The sequence below is a fragment of the Protopterus annectens genome, chromosome 1.part1, assembly GCF_019279795.1.
Source record: "Protopterus annectens isolate FY-2018-M chromosome 1.part1, PAN1.0, whole genome shotgun sequence".
Classification (NCBI taxonomy): domain Eukaryota; kingdom Metazoa; phylum Chordata; order Ceratodontiformes; family Protopteridae; genus Protopterus; species Protopterus annectens.
The window spans coordinates 1,454,157,699-1,454,179,345 of NC_056726.1; positions in this window are offsets into that span (position 1 = coordinate 1,454,157,699).

Sequence of the window (21,647 nt, forward strand, 5' to 3'; positions counted from 1 at the left end):
TAGTGATGACTGGCCACGTCTAGGAGGGTTGTTGGAGCTATCCCCGGTAAGAATTTACGGTGCCCCATCCACTCATCCAGGTTCCTCTTGAATAGTGTCATAGAGGTGCTCTGTTTCACATGAATCAGTAGCCTGTTCCAAAGATACAGCAGTCGCTGGAAGATAAATATGTCCCTCCAGCATGTCCTATTTAAGTCACAGGCCATATTTAGGTGCTTGAAATGGGTAGCCCTATTCCAGTTTGATTTACTGATATGCAGCAAGTTCATTAAGTTTGGGTTTTGGTTTGCTCTGTAGGCCAGGCATAATTTTCCCCTAAGACATCTATACGATACAGAGTTTAGTATGGGAGGAGAGCCCCCAGCCTTCTGCACCAAAGCAAGTATGATACCTGTTGCACTACTAACACTACATGTGAGTTTTGTAGCAGAAACAGTAATGGCTATTTGCTAAATAAAACTGTTGCACTTTCAAAATCAGACTTACTATGAACAACAGTAAATTTCTCTTCCATTGAAGCTCACATTCATTGAAAATGCATTGTAACTAATTTTCATTACAAATACACTCTGCCATTGTCAGATAAAGTGTACCTTGGTCTCTGGGCTGTTTTCATAACATTGGCCACCTGGATACATTTTTAGGACAATGCATAAATGCATGTGTTACTTGATTCACCTTCCTGATTTAATGTATTTCTTGTTAAATACAACAACATATATTACAGTAGATTTTGAATTTGTAGTTTTGTACATGTTTCCCCATTAAGCAGTAAAACAAAATATATGAACCAATAAATGAAAAAAGTGCCCATTTCAGAACCAATGACTAAGTACACCAATCGAGTTTTGTAGTTAGTGCAGAGTATTACAACTCTTGTCAGCTGTTGCTAAGGTACAGGGTTTGAGCCTGAACAAGTCAGTTAAGTCACTAGTCCTCTCTATCTAAAAAAAATGCCCACATCATAATAAAGCTAAACACATTTTCTCTGATTTTTTTTTCATTCTATGATAAAATATTCCACCTTGCTCTAACAGACAAAATTGTGATAGAGTCATTTCTTGGTTTCATAAACATTCATACCCACAGAGCATGCAGGTACTAAAGTTATGAAACCCACTAAATGTTTTACATTTCTCATAAAATTGGCACTAATGTTTTCTAGCCTGTAATATTCTAAAATATGGAAACTTAAGAAAAGCATTTTGCAGGCAAAAATGCACAATTTTGCTTTCACATATAAATATAAATATAATATATATATATATATATATATATATATATATATATATATATATATATATATTCACTAGACAATCTTGAAATACTGAAATGTCAAATTTCAGTATTTTGACACTGAATATTCAAACACCCACATACCTGAACAACAAAAATCGCAAATAGCACAATCACGACCATACACACACACACACACACACACACACACAAACACACCTACCCTACATATAAGAAGGAGGCAAGCAACCCCTGCACCCCCGATGTGGGGGGCAAGCCCCCCACACTGCCTACAGATATATATATATATATATATATATATATATATATACTAACCCCGAGGTCGCACTAAACACACAAAAAACACCACTACACACACTCACACACACTGAAATCCCTAGCCAATACCCTTACACAAACATCACTTACCTGAAACCCCAGATAAATCCACAAACCGCACCGCACATCACGAACACAAAACCATGATAGTGGATTCAACTTTTCCACATTCGACATAGTGTAGTTTCGTGTAACTGTACTTTCGAGTATTCAGTCTTGAAGTACTGAAATTCGACATTTCAGTACTTCGAGATTCGCTAGTGTATCTATATATATATATATATATATATATATATATATTTTTTTTTTTTTTTAATTATATAATTATATACAAATCAATAGTCTGTCTAATAAAAGTCAAGTTTAACATTGTTTAAATGTAGTGCCTGTGCCACGCGTTCATTGAATGTAGAAATTGGAGGCATGTGTCAAATGTCATGTATTGGCCATTAGCAGTGCAATGTAGAAAGGAAACAAATTTATGTGAGGAGGTATAGTGAACATAATGAAGTATGCATCTTGCACATATGACAGAAAAGTATTTGTTGCTTTAACAACATGATAAATCATTCAATGGCTGAAGACAAAGTTATGCTGTAAATTTAATTAAGACTGCACACATGAACTCCGAATAAGTATTAAGAAATTTGAAGTTCCCTATGATATTTATCTGAGCTACTTCAAAGAAATAAACAATATAGCATTTGGCAAGACCAAACCAGGTTCTACAAATTGAAAGTTGAAGGAATAAAAAAATGGAATGACTTCTGACAAGCAAATCTTTTTGCATAGACTTAAAAAAAAACATTACATTAACATGCAGTTTTAGAACAGGTCGCAGACACATAGCAAACCTTGAGGTGGACAGTTCTTCCCCCACACTCCAACCCCAGATGCAGTTGTTCCTTTTAAAAATGTTTGAAAGCTATGCTCCTACTGCTGTGGGCAATCAGTACTGGGGTACTTTCTGACAAATGTAAGATGTTTTCAAGACTATGTCTGAAAATGTGCTCACGACTACAAGTTTTCCCTGCAGTTGCTTTGAAAGTTCACATTGCAAAGTCACCTGAATCCTCTTTGACATGCTTTGTATCCACATGCACTGCAAAATCATCCATTTGTACTCATATCAGAAATCACATCTTCCATGTGTCCATCTTAGTGTCTTGGTGATTCCATCTGTGTGCTTACATCTTAAAGCAGACTCTCATAGATGGCAACACTGAAAGAGAGACAGAGGGAGAGAGAGAGAGAGAGAGAGAGAGAGAGAGAGAGAGATTATGATGTAGGAAAGTTTACAGTTAATGTTGTAGATGCCACCTCACCTCCCTCAAACCTGCAGACCCTAAGCAACTGCCTAGGTTGCCTAGTACTGGATACGGTTCTGCATGGACCACTGAAAAAAGAGCAAGCCTGCCCAGAAGGTTTTTTAAGAAGCATCCCCCTTACTCCCTCCACTCCCCCATTAGCATGCTTCTGTGTATGAATAGGAACTCCTCTGGAGAGGTAGTCATAGATTGTATTATTTGCTCATGTGCTAAGTGTTATATTGGTCAAACCAGGAGTTAAGTATGGAAGTGCATACAAGAACATGCAAGATGTTAGAAACAATGCGACAAGTAATCGTGCATTTTAAGGAAAGGCATAGTAATGATACAAAGTTTCTTGGATAATTTGTTTATGTTTGCCAAAATCTTGAACTTGTTTTGAATGTTTCAGATGTATTTTTAAAAAATGAAGCATGGTACATTTTTACGGGTCTATATTACATTATAGAATACTTACAACATCGAACGTTATATGGTCGACACCATACGTTCAAAGTTGTAAATATCCAAAAATAAAACAAAAAAAATGTAAAAAAAAAGAAAAACTTACCTGAATGGTTTAAGCAGGGGGACAAGCCCCCCTGCACCACCCCACACCCCCGCTCTTTATATATACCAACTCCAAGATCGCACTACAGTGCAGTAAATGGAAATCTTCTCTATGGAGATTTCTGCTTTAATTTTCGAATATTTACAACTTCAAACATATGGTGTCGACCATGTAATGTTTGATGTAAGTATTCGATAATGTAATATAGACCCCATTTTTATATATGGTAGTTTACAGCCAAAGGGCCTAAATAAACAATTGGTTATGAACTATTCATTGTAATTGTTTATTTGCATGCTTTATGAATATGTATATGTTTTTATTATGTATACACATTTATATTTTCATATTTATAAACTGATTTCTTCAAATGCTTGCAATTGTGTATTGCTTTAATGCTTTAAGACGATCAGCTGTTTTAAAACAAATTTCTGATTCATTCTTAATTTTATTTATAGAATGTTGGGATTATTTGAAAGGAAACCATTGAAGGTTTAAGCTGAGGTGCTAGATGTAATTTTATTTTGTGATATATTAAAAGTAGATTTTTAAAACTCAATTAGGGCAGCCAAAAGCCTTTTGAATTTTTGGTCAAGTTTACCTACCTGCTAAATAAATTTTTAAATAAATTAATAAACAAACAAACAAACATCATCACTCTCCTTTTTCCTGTTTTCTACATGGATTGCGGAGTTGCCTCAACTGTTGCATGTTTTCTCTGTTTAATGTTACTGTGTCTTGTCTGACTGTAGCAGGTCTTCTGTCATGCAATCCATCCATCACTTTATGCCTGCTGCCATCTTTTCCTCTTGTCTTCTTCCTGCCTCTCCTAAATCTTCTTTACCCAATTTCCTTCTGCTTCCCTGCACACGCCCAAAACCACCATAATCTGTTGTCTCTGACCTTCTCTGCAATTGAAGCTACTTTAGCTTCTGCTCTTATGTCCTCATTTCATTGTCAGTCCCACAGTGTGCATCCTACTGCCCAACTCAGGCACTTAATGTCCATCATCCAGAGCTTCCTCAACTGTCTGTATTCCATACAGTAGTACTGGTCACAGGGTCTATGTTAAATGTTCGAACATCCAAAATGTCGAACATTACATGGTTGAGACCAAATGTTCGACATTTGGATGTTCGAACATAAAAAAAAAAAGAAAACACAGAAAAAATCACTTTAATAATATAGACAGGGGGGCAAGCCCCCCTGCACCATGCACATGGGGGGCACAGCCCACCACACCCCCCACTTAAATATGCCAACTCCAAGACCGCACTTCAGTGTAGAAGAGGGAAATTCTCCCTATCTGCACCATATGGTGCCATTGAAATTCTATCTTCGAGCACTCAAAATTTCGAACATTTGGTCTCAACCATGTATCATTCAAAAGTTTGACCGTTCAAAGATTTGACAGGTACCCTGGTCACACCACTGTTCTGTACACTTTATTTCTCATCTTCTTTGGCATTCTTCTGTCATACACTAACCCAGATGCTGTGTGCCAACTGGTTGCAGAAAAGTCCAAAATTCCACAAACTACCAAGGTAAAAATCAAGTTCTTTAATGTTCCAATACACCACACAGATTTTGGAACCACATCTGTGTGGTGTATTGGAACATTAAAGAACTTATTTTTTACATTGGTAGTTCATGGAATGTTGGACTTTCCTGGTGACCAGTGTGCCTGACTATTTTTTCTCAGTTATTTGTGCTTCGATTCTCGGCTGGAGCGCCTTCTCTGTGGAATCTTCATGTCCTCCCCGCGGTCGAGTGGCGTTCGAAAGACATGCGTGAATGGGTGTGCCTTCATTGAAGGTTGGGCATCGGGCTGGCACCTCAGCACCATAAAAACTGACTGCCAATCATTAGCAGACCGGAGTTCCACTGTGGTGACCCCTAACCGGGGAAAGCCGAAAGAAAAACAAAAACAAGAACGACACTCAGTTACTTTCCACCTTCTTTGTTTCCAATTGGTTGCAGCCCCTCAGATTCTAGCTTTAACCTTCTTATTCAGGCTATCTCTTTTACTTATCCACACTTCCCAGATATTTGAAACTGTTAACCTGTTCCACTATTTTCCCCTTTATCTCAGTTCTTAGCTTCTTCTGATTTTCCCCATTTGCTGTCATTCCAACTACCTTATCTGTATTCAGTTTCATCTCATGTGACTTCAGTTTTGGTTTTTATTCCCCTATCCTTTGCTAAAGTTCTTGCTCAGAATCTACCTGTAGTTCTACATTGTCTGCATACAGAAGCTTTATTGATTTCTCCCCTCTGAACTATTGGCTAATGTAGTCTGTAACCAATATGAATAGCAGTGGGTTCAGAGATGAACCATGATGCACACCCACTCCCACCAGGAACCCCTCTATGAGACAGAAAACTGTTTGTACTTGAGTCATTGGTTCCTTATCCATAGCCTGCACTAATTCTACAAATGTTTCTGGAACTTTGAACCACTGCTGGATTGCCCAAATCAGCTTTATTAGGTCCTTGTCATATGCTTTCTCCAAGTGTAGGAAAGCCCAGTTGGATTCTTTTCTAATTTCAAGCTTAATCTCAGCCATATGTCTCACTGCAAACATCAGATCAGTTGTGTTGCATCATGATCTGAATCTGCACTGCTTAACCCCTATGTTACTTTATGTGATGACCCCCCCACTGGACCAGTAATCAAGGAGCCTGAGTCCTAACCACTGGCTGCAGTGGGGGACATTCACTGAGTGGATGACAAGTACACACGCATTATTTCTCGATGCAGCTCTCTGCATCAAGTGCAATTTCCCTTAAGAGTACACAGAGACCATAGTCAGTCTGGGGCTGATTCCTCTACCTTTCTCCAGATCCCCAGTAAGACTCCCCATTGGCACAGCTATAGAGTTGAGTCCTTAGCCAGAGTTCCAAGCCAAGTCCTCCAACACTCTCTCTGTACAACCAGTGCTTCATGCCCCTGCCCAAGTAGCTGAGACACACACACACACACACACACACACACACACACACACACACACACACACACACACACACACCAGGGAAAAGCTGGCACAGGTTTACATACTATGTCCACTTTTGTCCAGACTATAAGATAGTTTTCATTGCCACCAGAACCCTTCTGCCAACTACCTTAAGGCCGTTACCAAAGAGTGTCCAATCTTACTGTGTAATATTAATATTATCACAACTGGTAGTTTGACCAAGGGCAAAGCTATTAAGAGTGACACACACAGTGTCACCAAATAAATATGCAAGTACTATCAAAACTTAAATATCTCTGCACAGATCATCCACAATGTAAGCCTTAAATATATTTAATAATGAATAATAAAGGAATGTGGCAATACTAAATATATATTTACAGTGACATCAAAGTTCAAAACCACAGGAAATATTTAAAACAACATTGCAGGACAGTTTCAAATAAATAAAGAAAAACATCTAAACTAAACTTCATTATATTCTTGACTGTATCTAAGAGAATTATACTGTTCCCTAGAAACTTACTTCATTAGAGCAAGACAGATGTTATGAGCAGATCTTGTTGTTGTCAGGTCCAAGACCAAATGCAGAATGCTCTGTCTCACTAACAGACTTCTCAAATTAATATCTCAAATATTACTGCTGGGATAACTTGAGAATGACATAATTTCTTATTATCTGACTCCTAGTTCCCAGGCAAAACAACCATTGATGAAGCTAGCAGTATTTAGCATCTACCTGTAAAAATATACAGACAAGGGCTTCTCTTCAGATCTCTGGCAGATGCTGGAAGTCATAAAACAATTGCACTCCACGCTTTCAAAACTAGTAATTACTTACTCTAAAGATAATACAGAACGTTTCTTAGTACAGACATTGTGTCTCTAGCTGCCTTGAAAACTGAAACATACCATCTTTTATTGAGTAGCCTATAAAGTAATTTAATTTCAGATATTTTCCTAAAATTTTGCTGGTCTGAAGTTAACCTCCTGTATTCCAGTTTCCACTGTTAAAATATATACATTTAGACAGTTACAATAGTGCATGTATATTTCTGTTCTCTTCCAGCAGGGCACACTGTGGATGCATTTCAAACACAAACACTTTAAAAAATACCTTTTCAATACACGTGTCTGAACAAACCAGTTTGATATATACATGACATACCATTCTAATACAGTTGTAACACAAGCATCTTATATAAATCATGTTGATATTCACAAATGACATATAATTATTTACAAAATTCCATATAGCTGTGCTGGCAGTATCTCAATTCATTACACTTTTTACTGCTTCTCGTATTTATTTCTCAGTCATACTCTCCAAACCTTTCATGCAGTGTGATAGGAGTTTGATACCTCTGTACTGCCCACAGTTGAGAATGTCCCCTTTGTTCTTGAGCACTGATGCTAGTATGTTTATTCTCCAGTCATCTGGGATATGCATTTCTCTTCATACTGCTTTGAGTAGCCTCAGGAGACATTTCCCCCATCTCACCATCATCTTTATCACATCTGCTATGATCTCATCTCTGCCTGCTTATTTCCCTGACTTCATTTTCCTTAGTGCTGCTCTTACTTCTTCTAGGACAGGCTACTCCTCTTCTTTCATTGTAGGCTGCATTTGAGGAAATACGGTTTCTGTTTTTTTTTCATTCAGAAGCTGCTGGAAATACTCCTTCAATCTACCTTTGCCCCTGTAGACTGGAATCCCTTATGAATGGTGTCTGGTTATCTTCTTTATCTTTCTGTCTTCACCTTGCAACCTGATAGAGTTTCTTTGTGCCATCAACTGAGTCAATTTCCAGAAGCTAGTAGAGTGCGTCTGATGCCTTGTTATTTGGTACTGCAACTGCTCTCTTAGAATCTTTGTTATCCAACCAGTATTCCTTCCCAGCCTGTTCCATCTTTTCTATATCTCACTTTTTCTTGTAATTCTTTTTTAATGACTTCCGGGACTTCTGCCTTCCTTTGCTAGCTTTCCTTATGTACCTTATTTCCATACCTGGCTCAGCCTCATATCTATTCTGCTGTCCTCACAATGCTGTTATGAGGCACTGCCATTCTTCTTCAATTCCACCTATTTCCTCATCTGGATTGCTAGAGCCCTGAGTAATTCCTTGAACTGTTGTGCTTTCTCTCCAGTCAATTTGCAGGTCTTGAGACTAGTCTTTGTTGACCTTAGAGCCTTCTTTGACTGCTGCTTGCAGCTGATTTGGGCAACCAATAATTTATGCTCTAGGCTGACTGTTTCACTGGGGATGACTTTGCAATCACTGATTCTACCACAGTGCCCTTTCCTTTGTAAGAGAATGTCTACCTGAGCTGCATGCTGGCCTCTCTTGTATATGATCTGGTTACTGTTACTTTTGGTGAATCATGTTTTGGTCATCATTAAGCAATTTGCCAGAGAGAAATCTAGAATGGTCTCTTTTTCTTTATTCCTGTTACCCCCCTCCCCCATGGGGACTCAGCAGTCCTCATATCCTGGTCTGTTTGCTCTGATATGTGCATTTAGGTCACCCATTATCAACACCAATTAATGCTGATCGGCTTTACCTAGCAGTTCCTGAATGTGCTCTTTTCCTTACTATCACAACCTCGTTGCAGTGCATAGGCTGAAATTATCATTACCCTGGAGTCTCATTAATATGAGTCTATCATTAATTCTGATGACATCCCTCATTGCTTCTGAAGCCTCTCTCTCATCAGAACTCCTACACCTTTTCTAGTCTGTCTCCCTCCTAAGTAATAGATTCTGGATCCCAAGCAGTGGCTTTTCTGCATTGCCCTTCCATCTTGTCTCCTAGATACATAGGATGTCCAGCCTTCTCCTTATCATCGTGTTATCCACTTCCAAGCTGCATGCTGTCAGTGAGCCTACATTGAGTGTAGCAATTCTTAGGTCATGTTTAGCTGGTTGATTGGTTTTACATCCAGCTCTCACTCAACAGTTATCCCAGTTAAACCAAGCTGGGCAAATGGACACTGGCCAGCTAGCTGCTTATTGAAACAGGGTTGCTGGGCTTTGTGACAAGTACACCCTGGCCAATAGGGGCACATACACCTCTCCCACCATTTGCAAGGATCCCTGTCATAGGCTGAGTCCTCAATCCAATTTTCGCCAGAAAATATCCATTCCAATTTTGTGAAATACCATAAAAACTGTTTTATACCATCTGGTGCTTTTTAGATTGGATTACTTCTTCAGAAATTAGTTTATACTATACTGATTTATTTGATGCTTTTATATGAGCTTATTTTTATGTGCTTTGTGTTTGTACTGCTTGGTCATAATCAAATAATACTCCGGAGTATTAACTTTTAACGCAGTGTATTGTAGGTATTTAAAAAAAACAGCAGTGCATTATGGATATTTAGAAAGATACATTAATCTTGGTCAAAAATGCAGACCTCATGAGGATACTACTGCTTATATAAATTTATTTATTTATTTATTTATTTAAATTTATTAGAGCACTGGTCACAGTGGCCCGTTTTAGGTATGAAAAAAACATGAGGAATTGCAAGCATTAAATTAAAAGTCATCAGGATATTTTCTGGCTGCTGATAGTTTTTAAAAGCAACAGAGACAAATCAATGTAACCAAATGGATGGGAAAAATTAATTACACCATCAACTTATTTTTTTCACCACCTTTACTGATTCCTGGTCTAGATTAAATTGTAGATAGGAGGAATGTCTTCTAAAACCAGTTATTGGACAGTCAGCAACTGATTTTTGCTGAATGGGAGCTGGAAAAATAAATCAGAGAAAGGATACATAGGTCCCTACTTGGAATGTGAGAGCCATGTGTCAGTCTGGGAAGTTGATAAATGTGATAACATTGTATCAGGTCAGGAATTTTATGAATCTGATAACATTATAACAGGCCTAGTAAGTTTATGAACTTGACAGCATTGTAACATGCTGGGAAGTATATAGGTTTATAGATTAGTACTAGGCTAACTGGCCTTATAAGACAAGCCAATTATCCCTTGTGAGACTCAAACCCTGAACCTTGTGTTTGTAAGGTAAACACTTTAACCATTAGGCCACCCTCTTAACCCTAGCCCTAACTTATGAAAGTAATAACACTCTACCCAGCAGATAAGTTTATGAATGGGATATGTATCATGTTGGGAAGTATATGAAAGTAATAACACTGTACCCAGCAGATAGGTTTATGAATGGGATAACATATCATGCTGGGAAGTGTATGAAAGTAATAACACTGACAATAACCCAGCTGAGACATTTATGAATGTGATATCATTGTATCAGGCAATGTGAAACTATTGTATTGGGCTGGGAAGTTTAAGAACTTAACTTTGTATCATGCCAGAAAGTTTGTGAATGTAAAACACTGTATCAGGTCAGGAAGTGTATGAATATGATAGCACAGTATCATGCCAGGAAGTTTTCGAACATGATAACACTTTATCAGGCCAGGATCTTTATAATTATGATGGCACTGTACCAGGCCAAGAAGTTTATGAATGTGAAAACACTGTATCAGGCTGAGAAGTTTATAAATGCAATAACATTGTATCAGACCAGGACGTTCATGAATGTGATAACATCATATCAGACAACTGAGGTTATGAACTTGATAACATTGTATCAGGCTGGGAAGATTATAAATGTGATAACAATGTATCAGGTCAGAAAGTTTATGATGTGATAACAATGTATCAGGCCAGGAAGTCTATGAATGTGATAACATTGTATCAGGCCAGGAAGTTTATGACTGTAATAATGTATCAAGCCGGGAAATGTATAATTGTGCTGCGTGAAATGACAAGGTGAAGGAAGCATCATTGAATTGTATTTGGTTCAAAAAAGATGGATAGGTCAAGGTCATTTCTGGACTGCAGCTGGAAAGGTGTTTATTTATTTAGGTGGAAAAGAACATCAATGAAGGGTCAGTATATATTTATATATATATATATATATATATATATATATATATATATATATATATATATAGCATATTTTGAAATACAGATGTGTCTCATATACAACTCTCTCTGCACAGTTAGGAAAGAAGCATTTCTCCCTCACCTTCATCTGAGTGCATCCCCCAACAACTGCTGCAACAGATAATGATTCATAGATTGCTACTAGGCTAATGAACCAGGGGGTCTTCCTAAGCCTAACCTAGTTTTGCTGAAAGAATAATGATGGCCTGTATCCAAACTGGAGATTCAGGCAAAGACATAGATAACTTTTACAATACTGTCAGTCAATTCTTATTAACACATCATCAAAGGATTATTTGATTATAGGATGGGAATTTAAAAAAAGGTGGTGATAAATACTGTTGAGACAGACGTCTGCAGTAGTGATGGCCAAAGTGACTGGGAAGACTGATGAGAGTGACTTATGGACCTTTATTGGGATACTGTTTGGTGGAAAGTAGCACAGTATTCTAACACCCCCATCACAGTTGCATAGTAGGATCATTCCAGATGGTCATAATAGAAATCAAATCATTTTACCTTGTGATTCAGAAAGGGCTACCATCAGGGCCAGACATAAGCATAGGCGAGCTTCATGATTGCCTAGGGCACAGAGCTTGCCGTTCTTGCAGGGGTGTTCTTTTTCAGTTTATTTATTTATTTTTATAGCAGTATTGTTTTGCTCTAAAACATACATTAAATAAATAAATAAATGGCATGCCTCAAATGAAGAAAAAAATGCACATAGGGACATCAGGTGATCCAGGTGTGGTGCTCAGGTCCACTTGCAACATAAACCACATTTTTAAATGTTGTTAGGACCCATGAGTACAGACCTCACAGCATTCATGAAGGCACACCTGAAGAAAACTTTTTTGTTGTTATTGTAAAACTGGGGACATTCTGCATAATTAGGCACAAATTTCAAGGTGAGTTAGTGTCATTACTATTTTAAAATAAAGTTGGCAGTGAGTAGCCAGATGCAAGTTCATGGGAAAAACAAGACTTGAACCCTTTTATGTAGAATGTGTTGCTCTATTAGCTTCCTTTTAAAGTGAATTACAGTAAAATTGTAATAATGTCCCCGATTTCAGGCCTTTGTCCCCCCATTATTTTTGGCTTTGTCCATATTTCTTGTCCAAGGAAGTTGAGAGGTATACCACTATACCACTAGTCCTTGCAGAAGGTAGTCCAACAGTGTTTAGAATTGTATGCATAGAAGTATGTGTCTCTTTCTCTCTCTCTGTTATCATACAACACAATATTAAGATATGCTTTATTGTAACACATGGGTTTACATAGCCTTCTAGTGAGAGCTTCTCATGTTCCAGGTCTCCTTTATCAAAATTGTTTTTAGGAGAAATTCAAGAATGCTGCATGAAGAGATACCATACAGAGAAGAGAGGTCACTTATGAAAGTGGGCATTACACTATCTATGACTCATAAGAGTCTATGTTTTTTGGGCAAAGAAAGGTACTTAAGGGGATACCAAGGCTAGGGACTGAGAGATGGTACTGGTAACAAAACAACCTATCCTGGTATGCCTTGAAATGGCTGACACTTGACAGGAGTTACCTCCTACCACTGCCACGGCTGCACCACAGTGAGTTATCTACTACCATTGCCATAGCTGCACCACAGTGAGTCAACCACTACCACTGCCACAACTACACCACAGTGAGTTACTTACTACCACTGCCACAGCTGCACCACAGTGAGTTACCTACTACCATTACCACTGCTGCACCACACTGACTTACCTACTACCACTGCCACGGCTGCACCGCAGTGAGTTATCTACTACCACTGACACAGCTGCACCATAGTGAGTTACCTACTACCACTGCCATGGCTACACCACAGTGAGTTACCTACTACCACTGACACATCTGCAACATAGTAACTTACCTACTACCATTGCCACGGGTGCACCACATTGAGTTACTTATTACCACTGCCATGGCTGTACTACAGTGAGTTATCTACTGCCACTGCCATGGCTATATCACCTATTACTACTGCCATGGCTGCACCACAGTGATGTGCATCTTTGTGCATATTGCTGTCTTTTCACATGTCCTGTCACAGCATCTGAAGGCGATCTTTCCACATTTTCCTCACCCCCCCCAGTGTTCTACTTCCCACACCTCCCCCAGTGGTCTACTTTCCAGACTGACACCCCCCCCCTTTTTGGACAGCTGAGATGAGAGGATTGGTGTGGTGGTGTGATAAGTATCTTTAGAAATTTTTACAATATTACTGGCGTGATCAACCAGATGTTTTGGCAATATTTCTGGGTTTGTGATTTATGTGGAGCAGCTTGGCTTGACATACTTTAATATGTGCTAACTTATTTGTGTCGACTATGGAGGTGAAGTATTGCATAACCATCAGAAATTTAGTTACTCTAGATGCACATAATTTAATCAAAAGTTTTAATTTATCTAAATCAGATTGGTTAGCTCTTAATAGTTTAATTCCATTCACTCAAGATTTATGCAGAACAATAGAAACCTCTTCTTTTAATTCTTTGCCCAAATTTATAGCTCTTATACACGGAACATTACAAGAAGAATGCACTTGGGAAAATTTAACATCAAAACTTTATAAAATTATTATTAATTACAAATCTATTCCAAATCAGAAATGTTGGGACTTTATTACTAAGGATTCTGTGTTGTCTCTAACATCTGAAAATAAGGCTAATCGTTTACTTTCTATTAAATTAACTTCTAATTTGCAGGTTTGGAAGATTTATTCTTGGAAAGTTTTTCATAGAGCTTTTTACACTCCTAATAAAAATCGCTAAATTTAATCTCTCTAAGGAAGTAAAATGTTGGAGATGTTCAATAGTTTGTAAAGCTGACTGGTCTCATATTTTTTATGAATGCTCTCATATAAGGAAATTTTGGGAAGATATTGCTAAATTTCTTCAAGCTATTTTCAGTGATTCCTTTATTTTATCAAAATATTTAGTTTTCTTGAATGTAACTGATTTTACTATACTGAATAATAATACTAAATATATTCTTTGGTCAATATTGGCAGTTGCCAGAAAATGTATTACGAGAAAATGGAAATCACCTTCCATTCCAACTCTTGAAGACTTCATGACTCTGTTGGATAAAGTAGCATCAATGGAAATACAAGCCAAAGAATTAAAAATTTTTCCCAAAAAATGGACTAATAATCCTTGGAAGAAGGTTTTATCCCTTACTAAGACAATGAATTCAGATCTACTCTCAATCAACTAATTAACTTGGAGTTTGGATTGTTGAATCTTATATGTCCTTCTTTATATATGTATATAATTTGCTATTCTCTAATATATTGCTTGAGGCCTTTGTAAATTTTGTATATAGTTTACCATATTTAGTTTTTCAAATTGTAAATGTACTTCTTTTTCTCTTTATTGGAAAACAATAAAAACATTTTGAGCAAAAAAAAAGAAATAGCTCTCAATGGATCAAGGACAAATCTCAACAGAATCAGGAACAAATTTAGAAGTAATTAAGGACACTTTTAAAATATTAGTACTATTACCTTAAGACATTGACAAATTAAGAGAATGTGAATTAATAAGCATTTTTTGAATGAAAATAAGTCACTAACTCTAATTATTGACATTATTTATTAAGTGTAATTCACCACATTTTCTGCAGAAGTCCCCATTTTTAGGAGGAATTAAGAGGGACAGAGCTAAAGCTTGAGTCAAAATCAGGGATAGTTGAGAGGTATGCCAGCAGATGTCATGGCTATAACTGCTGGGGGTGTGCTTGGCTGGATTTAATTAACTGATTATCTTATCATTTGCTCACTTTAAACAGTCACTTTCTGGCGTAGCAGGACTAGTAGTGTGCATTTATGAGAAGTAAGATGAACTGCTTAACTGGACACATGATATGCACAGACAGATAAGGCATAATTACTATGGCTGTCTTCTTTGAATGGAAATGACTAGACGCTTGCTGCTGTTTGCTTATTATTTTGGTTTTATAGGACTAATGTGATTATTCAAAACAAAGTGCAATACTTTAATGTGTGGTAACTGTTTAGAACAAAGGTGAAATACATGGTCATCCTTTTTTATCACAATCTTACATCTGAATTATACATAGAAGTGGTGATAACTGTTTGGTGGGGTTTGGCTGGATGAAAGTATCTGACTTCGTTGTTATCTGCTCGGATTAATACTCATCCCTCAAAAAATAAAGGCTAAATGCATCACAGAATACCCAGACCTTCAGACCTTCTGGAGATTGGAGACCCACATGCACCAAATCTGTATACGTGGATATTTACATGGACTTAGTAATTGCCTCTGCCATGAGCCCCACCTAGTCTAAAGCCAGCCCTGGTCATTGGTATACACAGAAGGTCACTGTACTTGTGGAGGGGCGGCTCGGGAAATGTCATTAGTTCTTTAACATTTCTCCCAAATCTCAGCAGTCACTGCATCTTTTGTTGGGCTGGCAACAGTGAGGTCATTATTTTTTCAGCTTTCCTAACAAATTTCAAAGCGCTGCATTGAGGGTCACCATACCTCTCAACTTCTTAGACCAAGAAATCGTGAGAAAGCCATAAATAAAAGTAGAACAAATGACTAAAAATAGGGACACATTTTAAAAATGATTGGTCTTGCAAACTTAGAAAGTTGATTGAATAACAGGTTTTGCATTAGCATGAATTTTCTGAAGGGTATCAAGTCTGAAACTCAAATGTCTGTCATTATTTTCTGACTTCGGTCTTTAATGACGTGTCACTAATTTGTCAGAAAAAATACAATTTTATGAAAAACAGACCAAAAATATGATTAAAAAATCTGGACATTCTGTGAAAATCTGTACAACTGAGGGTGTGAGGGTCACTATAACTAGTACAGGAGCACTGCACTGTCTCTAGAATAACAAGTTGTAAACTTTTCTGCAATTTGTTTTCAATTTTTCTCACAACCAAACATATAGTGCATATATGGTAGCTATCTTTTGGGGGAGAGTGAATAAGCATGCTGTTTATATATGTCTAACAGCAACTATGTTCTGTTCTGCATGTCTTTTCAGTTTTATCCCAGTCTATATCAGAAGGTTACATAGCGGGTGGCTGCCTTTTGGGGGTAGGGGTGAGGACATATGCATGTATGCAATATGACAGCAGCAAGTTGAAATATGACTGTGGCCATTTATGCCTTAATTTTAATAGCAATTTAGCATAGAAGGGGGATACACAGAATGTGGCTACCTATTTTGAGATGGGGAGGGGGCAGGTACTATTCCCAGATATATGTATCCTCACAAGCATTTGTGTTCTTAGCTTTATTGTGAAGTGGTGTTTGGTCAGCTTTGGACATTAAAGGTTTAATTCAACTTGTTTTTTCCTTGAAACAAAAAAGGAGGACTGAATTTCTGTTTCATATGCATGAGTTTTGTTCAGGCCATCTTTGGATCAAAATGTTGAAAAAAAAGCTCTAAAATGCACCTCAGATCTTCTATAACCCTCTGACTTCCTGGTACCTAGCAATCCTCAACTTAATTTAGTTTTTAGATGGTAGTCTAGATCAATCAGAATGTGTTGAAAGTATGCCGGAACAAGCAGACTTGAAGAGCTAGGTTGTGTTTATTTCCATTAATCGTGGTTTTTGTTCAGACAATCACCGGATGAAAAGGTTGTTTAAAAAACTATAACATGCATCTTGGAGCATCTAGAAACCTCATGGGTTGATACCGTTATTCCCACTAAAGTTACTACAATGTAGTCTTGGTTAGTCAGGAAGTAGTGAAACGATGCAGATGAAGAGTACATTTTTCTTTGATCATGGTTTTTGTTCAGGAGAAAATCTGAATAAAATTATTGTTTAAAAGCAATAAAATACATCTCAGAGTATCTAGAAACCTCATGGCTGCCAAACATGTTCCTAAGGCAAAACACAAAATCAGATCTTTTATTCATAGTTTACTGCATTGTGAGATGTCACACTCACCAGGTTGGATAAGGAAAAGGTCATGGTCAGCTGTCAGTCGGGTGCTAGGATCCACCACATCACACATGCACTCAAGTCTGTCAACAGCTGGCACTGTTATGACTGTCATAGTCCATGTTGGTGTGAATTACCTCAATACCAACAAAGGAGGTGGAGTTTCAATATTTATCAAAGACATACACTCCTCCAGGCTGGTCAAACAGTATGACACACTGGAGACACTCCAGGTGCAGTTAACTATTGACAAAACACCTATTCAAATCATAGCTAGCTACAGAACCCCAAACATGACTCAGGAGGCCCACTCCACCTCTCTGGACTTATTTGAATACATCAAGATTCAACCTTCTACCCTCATCCTGGGTGACTTTAACTACCCAACCATAGAGTGGAAGAACTATTCTAGCACAGACATGCCCAGAGATACCTTGACTTTGTCAATGCTAATGCATTGGATCAGATGATCGACACCCCCATAAGAGGTGAAAATATCCTGGACCTGGTACTATCCAACATGAGTAGCCACTGTAGCACCCTTACAGTGTAATCCACCTTGGTAAGCTTCAGCCATAAAGAAATCAATTTTGAAGTCACCCCCCCACCACCACCACCACCAGGGTCGAACAAAAAAAATTTTCTAAAGCTGACTACAATCTCCTGAGAGCAGGTATAAGCAGCTTAACAGTCACCATTCCTTCAGTTGAATTAAGCACTAATGTCTAAGCCTATACCAAAAAACTATATGAGCACCTATATAGCTGCATGGACTCAGCAATACCTGACAGAACCAAATCATCTTCCTCAAGGAAGAGTAAATCTGTCTGGTGGACAGCAGCAATAAACAGACTTTATAATAAAAGGAAATAAATTGCTGTCCAGGACGAAGAAGGAGCAGGTACCAAGTTGGAAAAAATCTCTCCTTTGTCTGAACAACCAAATAAGGTCACTGGTGAAATCCTCTAAGGCTAACTTTGGAGTCCAAATTGGCCACATCAACTAAAGAAAATCACAAGACCTTCTTCGCATATGTCTGCAATCTCAAAGGTAACTCCCAAATCTGCTCTGAATTGGTGGTCAAGAATACCACATACACAAACACAATAGATATAGCCAACCTGCTGGCAGACAAGTTCAGTGAAAACTTCACCCCCCCCTGCCCCCCCCATCAGTAATCCAGAATAACCCCAGCACCTGCCACCCTCCCCTCATCACCCGGGAGCAGGTTATTAATGCCATCTCAAAAGCAAAAAATTCAGCCTCCATGGGGGCTGACAACATCCCTGGCTGTGTCCTACATGAACTCAGGCAAGGCTCTCAACACCACTAGGCACCCTATCCAACCAAAGACTTTGCACCAGCTTTGTCCCAACAGAATGGAAGACAGCCACTGTCATCCCTCTGCACAAAGATGGAGCATCCACCGACCCAAGCAATTATAGGCCAATCTACCTAACTAGCCTGATCTGCAAGGCCATGAAATGCATTGTTATGGACCTTATAAACAAGGACATTGGCAACCTCCAAACACTTGATACCACACACTTTGCTTTTGTCAAAGGGAGAACATGCCTTTTAAACTTGGTCGCCATCTTTGAAACATTCACCAAAGCCATGGATTAGGGCAAGATAGTGCACACTGCCTACCTTGACCTACCCAAAGCCTTCAACACTATTCCCCACTCAGGCATAATAAATAAACCTCTCACAGCTAGGCATCAACCCATATGTTACCAGATGGGTAGCTAACTGGCTCACTGATAGAACCCACTCAGTCAAAATAGGGGAAGCCACTTCTAGTAGTAGACCCTTAACAAGTGGCATACCCCCAAGGATTGGTCTTGCGGCTTCTACTATTTGGGATATACTTTTCTGAGGCACAAGCCAAAACCAGTGGTCTGTGACTAACCAACTTTGCAGATGACTGCAAGCTGGGTGCTGTCATAAATTCCCCAAATGATGTGAGCATCTTTCAAGAGGGTCTTAACCAAACTAATGACTGGTGCCAGAAGCATGGCCTTAAAATGACTGCCAAGAAATTCATCATTATCCCCTTTGGGTAAAATGGTGTCCCCACTAATTATCACATTAATAACAATGTACTAAGCATGCAATTAGTCATGAGGGACTTGGGTACCCAAGTTGATAGCAACCTGACCTTTGACCACCATATTTCCTCTGTTGTACAGAAGATTTTCTACATGGCTCATAGCTAAGGGTATTTCATCCAGAAACAAGGAGGTCATAACATCCTTGTACTCCTCCCTTATCAGACCCATTATCGAGTACAATGCCCCCTTCGGCATGTACCTTCATAGGTTCATAGGTAGGTTCATAGGTAGGTACTAGGCTATTGGCCCTAGGGCCTATATAAGCCTAGCCAAAAAATGTACCATGGCTTTCGCCACCCAAGAAAATTATTTTCCTGTGCCCCTGTCGAGCAGAGCCACAGAAGGGATCCCTGGGGTGAATTTCCTATCTCCCATCCAATCATCAAGATTTTTCTTGAAGAATGCTAATGAGGAGCTCTGTTTGACATAGATAGGTAGTCTGTTCCAGAGTATGGGAAGTCTCTGGGACAGGAATCTATCCCTCCAGCATGTTCTGTTTATTGTGGTGATAAGGTTTAGGTCCCTAGAGCGTGTAGCTCAGAGGGATTGGGATTTCTTTAAGTGGTGCATGTCCAACAGCTCTGGGTTTGACATAGCTTTGTATGTTAGGCAGAGATCGCCCCTGAGTAGGCGATATGCAATGGAGTAAAGCTGTAGTTTTTTGAGACGGTCTGTGTAGGGCATCTGTTTGAGGCAAGTAATCCTCTTTGTGAGGTATTTCTGTGGTCTTTCCAGTTGTTGTAGATGTCTTGTGAGGTACATACCAAAAGGGGTGTTGTACTCTATAATGGGTCTAATGAGTGATGAGTAGAGGGGGAACAATGACCTATTTTTTTCTGGATGAGAATTCTTTTGTGATGAGATGAGCCACGTAGAAAGATTTTCTGACCACTGTGGCGATGTGATTATCAAAGGAGAGACTACTGTCCACCTGTGTCCCAAGGTCTCTTATCACATTTGTAGCATTAAGTAGACTACCAGCTATGTGGTAGTTCATGGGTACAGAGTTTTTACCAAAGGGGATGACAATACACTTTTTGGCATTGAGCTTCAGGCCATGGCTTTGACACCAGGTATGTGTCTCAGTGAGGCCCTTTTGTAGTTTGTCCACATCGTTAGGAGTTTTTATTATAGCTCCTAGTTTGCAATCATCTGCAAACTTTGTTAGCCAAAGACCTTCTGTGTTAGCCTGCACTTCAGAGAAGTAGATACCAAACAGGAGAGGGCCCAGGACTGAACCCTATGGTACTCCACTTGTCACTGGTCTGAAGTCGGATTTGGAATCCGCTACTTTCACAGTTTGGGTTCTGTCCATGAGCCAGTTGGCAACCCATCTTGTGACATAGGGATTTATACCTAGTTTAATGAGCTTATCTATAATTCCAGAGTGGGGGATGGTGTAGAAAGTCTTGGTGAGATCTAGATAAGCTGTGTGAACCATTTTACCCTTATCTATGACCTTGCCAAGTACATACAGCAGTTGGAGAGACCACACAGGTTCCTGACCAGGAAAATCCAGGGTCTCAAACACCTATCCTACACAGAGAGGCTAAAAGCCCTGTCCCTCTACTCAGTCCCATACAGACTGCTCAGAGGTGACCTGTGTCTGGCATACAAGGCTGTCTCAGACTCAGCCCTGATGAAGTTGCTGCATATCTGTAAGTCAAACTCCACTCACACAACCCACATGCAAGATCTCAACCTGGTCTGTGACATTAATAAAACTTGTTGATGGGATAGTTTTGTGTCCCAAGTCCCCCATCTGTGGCATAGACTTCCTCTCCATGTCAAGCAGAGTACCTCACTAGCCCTTTTTAAGAGGAACCTGGATGACTGGATGCGAAACAAAAAATATACGCCTGGGATCCCACCTGTGTCCCTGCTGGACAGGGGAAACAGGTGCTTACTTTGTGGGAACATGAGCATGTACTGAGCATGTACTTACCAAATATATTTTTTACTTTATAATCAGTGTTATCTATAATTGAAAGGGACTGTGATGGGGGCTTCGTTTGCATGGGATTTATAGAAGAGCAATTGATTTATGATGAATGCCACAATATCTTTCTTAGTTCTATGGATATTTGGTGTCGTTATCTGCATGACTGCTGGTTGGTATGGTGTTCTGATGTGGGGTATCTACATGAATTCTTGGAATATTTGAACGAA